This window comes from Geotrypetes seraphini, chromosome 9 (assembly GCF_902459505.1).
Source record: "Geotrypetes seraphini chromosome 9, aGeoSer1.1, whole genome shotgun sequence".
NCBI lineage: Eukaryota > Metazoa > Chordata > Amphibia > Gymnophiona > Dermophiidae > Geotrypetes > Geotrypetes seraphini.
Genome location: NC_047092.1, coordinates 135,664,314 through 135,671,417, shown reverse-complemented (window position 1 = coordinate 135,671,417; position 7,104 = coordinate 135,664,314). Strand labels below are relative to the sequence as shown.

Genomic DNA, 7,104 nt, shown 5'->3' with positions numbered 1-7,104 from the left:
CAAAAACAAAGGCTCCCCCTTCATCTTAAGAAAATCAGACCCAAAGAGGACATAAAATATTAAATAAAAGTGGAGTGAGAGGATGATCCTGAGGCACACTAGAAGAAGTCTGCCCAGTGAATGGACGTCACCTTCACAAAAAACTTGCGAACCAGTCCAACGTCCCTGACAATCCAAACTAAATTTTACTTTCAAGAAGTCACAGTCAACCGAATTAAATGCAGCTGATGTCAAATTGCAATATGGCCATTTTCCCAATTCTTAAGACCTTTTTCTACCTCCAGAATCCAAATCAGCAGAGACTCAGAGCTGTGGAAAGTTTGAAATCTGAACTGGGAAGGAAGAAAGATCTCAAATAGGTAAATGTAGACTGACCCAATTAACATAAGAACATAAGAATTGCTGCTGCTGGGTCAGACCGGTGGTCCATCGTGCCCAACAGTCCGCTCACGCGGCGGCCCCCAGGTCAAAGACTAATGCCCTAACTGAGACCAGCCTCCCCTGCGTACATTCCGGTTCAGCAGAAACTTGTCTAGCCTTGTCTTGAATCCCTGGAAGGTGTTTTCCCCTATAACAGATTCCGGAAGAGCATTCTAGTTCTCCACCACTCTCTGGGTAAAGAAGAACTTCCTTACATTTGAACGGAATCTATCCCCTTTTAACTTTAGAGAATGCCCTCTCGTTCTCCCCTCCTTGGAGAGGGTGAACAACCTGTCCTTATCTACTAAGTCTATTCCCTTCATTATCTTGAATGTCTCGATCATGTCCCCTCTCAGTCTCCTCTTTTCAAGGGAGAAGAGACCCAGATTCTCTAATCTCTCATTGTACGGCAACTCCTCCAGCACCTTAACCATTTTAGTCACTCTTCTCTGGACCCTTTCAAGTAGTACTGTGTCTTTCTTCATGTACGGCAACCAGTGCTGGATGCAGTATTCCAGGTGAGGGTGTACCATGGCCCAGTATAGTGGCATGATAACCTTTTCCGATCTGTCCGTGATCCCCTTCTTAATCATTCCTAGCATTCTATTCACCCTTTTCACTGCCGCTGTGCATTGCGCAAACGGCTTTATTGACTTGTTGACTAGTACTCCCAAGTCTCTTTCCTGGGGACGCCTCTCCAAGTACCGCCCTGGACATCTTGTATTCGTGTGTGAGATTTTTGTTACTGACATGCATCGCTTTACACTTATCCATGCTGAACCTCATTTGCCATGTCGCTGCCCATTTCTCGAGGGTGGTTATGTCACGTTGCGGATCTTCACAATTCCCCTGTCTTTACTACTCTGAATAACTTTGTATCGTCTGCAAATTTTAGCACCTCACTCGTCGTACCAATTTCCAGGTCATTTCTGAATATGTTGAAGAGCACGGGTTCAAGCACCAAGCCCTGCGGGACCCCGCTGGCGACATTCTTCCAGTCCGAGTATTACCCCCACTCTCTGTACCCCCACTCTCTGTTTCCTATCCGCCAGCCAGTTTTTAATCCATGTGACTATTTCACCCTCTATTCCATGGCTCGCAATTTTCCGAAGTAGTCGTTCATGAGGAACCTTGTCGAACGCCTTCTGAAAATCCAGATATACAGTGTTGACCGGGTCACCTTTGTCTATCTGCCTGTTTACTCCCTCAAAGAAGTGCAGCAAGTTCGTCAAGCAAGATCGTCCTTTGCTGAAGCCGTGTTGACTGGTCCTCATCAGATTGTGTCTGTCAAGGTGATTAATGATGCGGTCCTTTATCAGTGCCTCTACCATTTTTCAAGGTACCGAGGTCAGTCTCACCAGTGTGTAGTTTCCCGGATCTCCCCTCGAACCTTTTTTGATGATCGGCATAACATTCGCCACCTTCCAGTCTTCTGAAATCTTTCCCGATTTGATCGACAGATTTGCTATTAGTTGAAGCAGTTCAGCTATAGTCCCTTTCAGTTCCTTAATGACCCTCGGATGGATGTCATCCAGTCCCAGGGATTTGTCGCTCTTAAGCCTATCAATCTGCCTGCATACCTCTTCTAGACTGACCATCAACACTGTCAGTTTCCTGTCTTCACTTATAGCATATAGCCTGTCAGGTTCCGGTATGTTGTGTATATCCTCTTCGGTAAATACAGATGCAAAAAATGTGTTCAGCTTATCGGCGATGGCTTTGTCCTCCTTTAGCACTCTCTTTATTCCATGGTCATCCAACGGTCCCACCGCTTCCTTTGTGGGTTGTTTCACATTGATATATCGAAAGAATGGTTTGAAGTTTTTCGCCTCCTTGGCTATTTTTTCCTCGTAGTGTTTTGTAGTCTTCTTGTCTCCAATTGCTTCCTTCACCACTACAGTGAGCCACACCGGTTCTTTGTTCTTTTTCCTCTTGGATCCCTTGTTGATGCACGGTATATATATAGTTTTTGTGCCTTGGTGACTGTGTCCCTAAAAAGGGACCATGACTGCTCTAGCGTTTTAACAGTGCTTATCCTCTTCTTGATCTTCTTCCCCACCATGAGTCTCATCCCTTCATAATTCCCTTTTTGGAAGTTCAGTGTCGTGGCCGTCATTCTGGATTGATGTTTCACCCCTGCATCTATGTTGAAGCGGACCATATTGTGATCACTGGTTCCCAGCATCCCCTCTACTTCTACATCTTGCGCCGGTCCTCGTAATCCATTTAGAATTAAATCTAGAATCTCATTTCCCTTCATATTTTCCTTGAGAAGTTGTTCCAAGAAGCAATTGTCTACAGCATTCAGGAACATGGTCTCCCTACTGCAGCCGGAGGTGCCTAGTTTCCAGTCTATTATCAGAAAGTTGAAATCACCCATGATAACTATCTTGCCTCCCTTGCAGTTGCGTTTGATCTCATCTATCATTTCTCCATCCATTTCTTCGGACTGCCCTAGGGGTCGGTAGTAGATGCCGATCTTCATTTCCAATCCATTGGTTCCCGGAATTTTGGCCCATAGAGACTCTAACTTATTTGTCATTTCGTGCATGTTCTCTCCAGTAGATTCGATTCCCTCTTAGACATATAGGACAATGCCCCCACCTTTTTGACCCACTCTGTCTCTGTGGTATAGTTTGTATCCCGGTAGCACAGTTTCCCAGACATTTTCCTCGGTCTACCATGTTTCTATGATGCTGATGATGTCAAATTTATCTTTTTGTGCTATTGCTTCTAGTTCACCCATCTTGTTCCTTAGGCTCCTTACGTTTGTGTACATACACTTGAGTTTGCGGCCTGTTACTTTCTTGCATTTCCTTCCCTCTTGTGTACTGTCTTGCCTATGATCCGGTGACTCTTCCCCGCTATCTTCCTGCATGGTATCTTCTGGGTATACTGGTTCCCGAACCATCAACTCTCTCTCTCGGTCGACTGTCAGCTTTCCCCATCTTCTTAGTTTAAAAACTTCTCAATTTCTCTCTTGATGTTGCTTGCAAGTAGCTTCATTCCGTCTCCGCTGAGGTGGAGTCCGTCCTTCCTGAATAGCTTGCTCTTCCCCCAGAACATTGTCCAGTTGCACACGAAGTGGAATCCTTCTTCCTCACACCAGCGCCACATCCACGCATTGACTGCTTGCAGCTCCATCTGCCTCTTCTCGTCAGCTCTAGGTACCGGCAGTATTTCCGAGAATGCTATCCTCTGCGTTCTGGTCTTCAGCTTCCTTCCTAGCATCCGGAACTGGTCCTTCAGTACTTCCCTGTTGTCGTTCCTGTTGCTCAAGTTGTTTGTCCCCACATGGATCACCACCGCCGTATCTTCTTCTTCCAAACTGTCGATGATCCTGTTGATGCGGCTCATTATGTCTTCTACCTTGGCTCCCTTCTAGGCAGGTCACCAGCCGATCCTGTCTTCCCTCCCGCTATGTGCTTTTCAACTTGTCTGATAATGGAGTCCCCCTCGACAATTGCTGTCCCTTCTATCTTCTTTTGCTTCTCCAGCCGCAGGTCTGTGTCCCCAGTGTATGTCCATCTCTCTAGCTGTAGATCCGTGTCCTCAGTGCACATTCATCTTCCCTTATCTTGGCATTGGCTTGCACTGGACTCATCTTCTTGTGGGTCCCCGTGTCCTCCGTGCACATCTATCTTCCCTCATCTTGGCGTTCGCTTGCACCGGACTCATCTTCTTGTGGGTCCCCTCCGCTGCTTCCAGATCCTGCTGCTGTGTTGTCCTTCTGGCGATCCTCACTCTCTGTAGATGTGTCCCGGCAGTTCCACTGTTGCTAGTGATTTTTCACAGTCTCCCTGTATGCCTCCTCTATGAACTTCTTGGACGCTTCTTCGATGGTTTCCTCTGGCTTGATATTCTCTGCATCCTTTGTCTTCCACCTCCACTGCTTGAAGTGCCTCCAGTTCCAGTATTCTGCCCTCCAGGAGTCTGACTTGTTTCTTCAGGCTCTCCAGTTCTCCGCATCGAGTGCATACGTAAGACTGCCTTCCAAAGGGGAGGTAATCATACATATGGCAGATGGTGCAAAACACTGGGTAGCTCAACTTCCTGCTTCTGTCTGTTGCTTCCATTGCTGTCCTCTGTGACTGCTGTGGCTGTCCTCTGTGTCTGCTGTGTCCTCTGTGTCTGCCCAGCTGTGTGTCCTCTGCGCCTGCTGTGTCCTCTGTGTCTGATTGGTTGTATGTCCTCTGTACCTGCTGTGTCTGCCCGGCTTTGAGTCCTCTGTGCCTGCTGTGGTCTCCTTTAGCGGTGGCTCGTCCCTTGTCAAGGCCCTTCGCAAAGGTCATCTCGCTAAGGCGAGCGCCCTTAATGCTTGCCTTTGACGCGCGCCGAATGGCTGGGTGCCATGGGCCCCTCCCCTTTTAAGGGGGAGCTCCAGTTCTGCTCTTTGGTGACGTTGGAGGGGTGGGCAGAGCTATCTCTCACTGCAGCTCTTCATTGTCTCCTGCCTTCTCCCCCTCTGTTTCTCTCCGGTCCTGATCTCTGCCTCCCGACTCTCCTAGGCAGTGAATGCCTCCCGACTCTCCTTCAGCTGCCCTGCTCTCCTAGGAAATACTATCAGTATCAAAATTAGCCATCGTAGTCAAGCCCAAACCTTCAGATTTCGGAATAGGTTTAAAACAATCTCACCCAAATCTAAGCACTTAGTCTAGTCCTCTGCTTCACTCCACTTCTCATTCAGACTTAAACACAGGTTAGAACAGAGATTGGCAGCTTCAGTCCGCAAGAGCTATAGCTCAGTCGGGTTTTCAGGTTATCCACAATTTTTTTCACTCAGAGAATAGTTAAGCTCTGAAACACATTGCCAAAGGATGTGGTAGAGCGGATAGCGTAGCTGGTTTTAAGAAAGGTTTGGACAAGTTCCTGGAGGAAAAGTCCATAGTCTGTTATTGTGAAAGACAAGGGGGAAGCCACTGCTTGCCCTGTATTGGTAGCATGGAATATTGCTACACCTTTGGTTTTGGCAAGGTACTAGTGACCTGGATTGGCCACCATGAGAACGGGCTACTGGGCTTGATGGACCATTGGTCTGACCCAGTAAGGCTATTCTTATGGAATATCCATGAGACAGAGCAAGCAAATTTATCTTATCCCAAAAACCTTACCTGCATTTAGCACTGTAGGGCTGGAGTTGCCTCTGCCTCTGTTAGGCAATGAATAGCGAACTATTGCCATTCTCCATCCTGGGCCACTCCAGATCTTGCCCCAATTTGAATGTAAAACAGTGGACATTATACCAAAATGTGATCACCAGAGATCTACAAAATGTTACAGCGATCACAATATGATCCAGTTCAAAGTTGAAGTAGGAATGTCAAAGGGGAAGAGAACCACAGCGACAACTTTTAACTTCAAGAAAGGAAACTACGAAGCGATGAGAGTAATGTTAAGAAAGAAACTTAGGAACAGCTCGAAGAAATCACAGACTGGTCTTTATTCAAGGACACGGTGAGCGAAGCGCAAAATCTGTATATTCCCAGATTTAGAAAAGGATGCAAAAAGAACCGAACAAAAGACCCGGCATGGATAACTAAAGAAGTGCAAAAATTGATAAGAGATAAGAAAAAATCATTCTGGATATGGAAAAAGGACAAAACCGGGGAAAACTGGAAAGAGCACATGAAGCATCAAAAAGAATGTCATCGCGTGGTTAGAAGAGCAAAAAGAGAATACGAAGAGAGGCTAGCCAGGGAAGCACGAAATTTCAATCCGTTCTTCAGATATGTTAAAGGGAAGCAGCAGCAAGGGAGGAAGTGGGACCGCTGGATGAAGGAGGTAGGAAGGGAGTGGTGAAGGAGGAAAAAGAAGTGGCGGATAGACTAAACATGTTTTTTTCGTCAGTATTTACAAGAGAGGACACACCCAACATTCCGGAATCCGAAAAAATCTTCAAGCAGAAAAATTAACATCCATGGACGTAAGCCTCGAAGATGTACTCAAGCAGATAGATAGATTAAAAACTGATAAATCTCCGGGCCCGGACAGAATCCACCCTAGGGTACTGAAAGAAATAAAAAAGGAAATAGCGGAATTACTACAGCAGGTTTGTAATCTATCCCTGAAAACAGGGGTGATCCCGGAGGATTGGAAGATAGCAAATGTTACGCCCATCTTTAAAAAAGGATCGAAAGATGACCCGGGAACTACAGACCGGTAAGTCTGACTTCGGTCCCAGGGAAGATGGCGGAAGCATTGATAAAAGACAGCATCGATGAGCATCTAGAAAGGAATAAACTGATGAAAACAAGCCAACATGGCTTTGCAAGGGAAGATCGTGCCTAACGAACTTATTGCACTTCTTCGAAGGAATTAACAAACAAATGGACAAAGGGGACCCCCTAGACATCGTATACTTGGATTTCCAAAAAGCCTTCGACAAGGTACCCCATGAACACCTACTATGGAAACTGAAGAACCATGGGGTGGAAGGAGAGGTGCTTAGATGGATCAAAAATTGGTTGGCGGGTAGGAAGCAAAGGGTAGGAGTGAAGGGCCACTACTCAGACTGGAGTAGGGTCACGAGTGGTGTTCCACAGGGGTCGGTACTCGGACAGCTGCTGTTCAATGTATTTATTAATGACCTAGAAACAGGGACGAAGTGCGAAGTTATAAAATTTGCAGAAGACACAAAACTTTTTAGTGGGGTTAGGACTAAAGAGGACTGTGAAGATGTACAAA

General features: G+C 46.4%; 1 protein-coding gene across 3 annotated transcripts in view; it reads left to right on the top strand.

The window, feature by feature from the left end:
• Positions 1–7,104, top strand: part of PIK3CB (phosphatidylinositol-4,5-bisphosphate 3-kinase catalytic subunit beta) — a 596,095-nt gene that overhangs the window by 381,059 nt on the left and 207,932 nt on the right. The window lies entirely within an intron of this gene.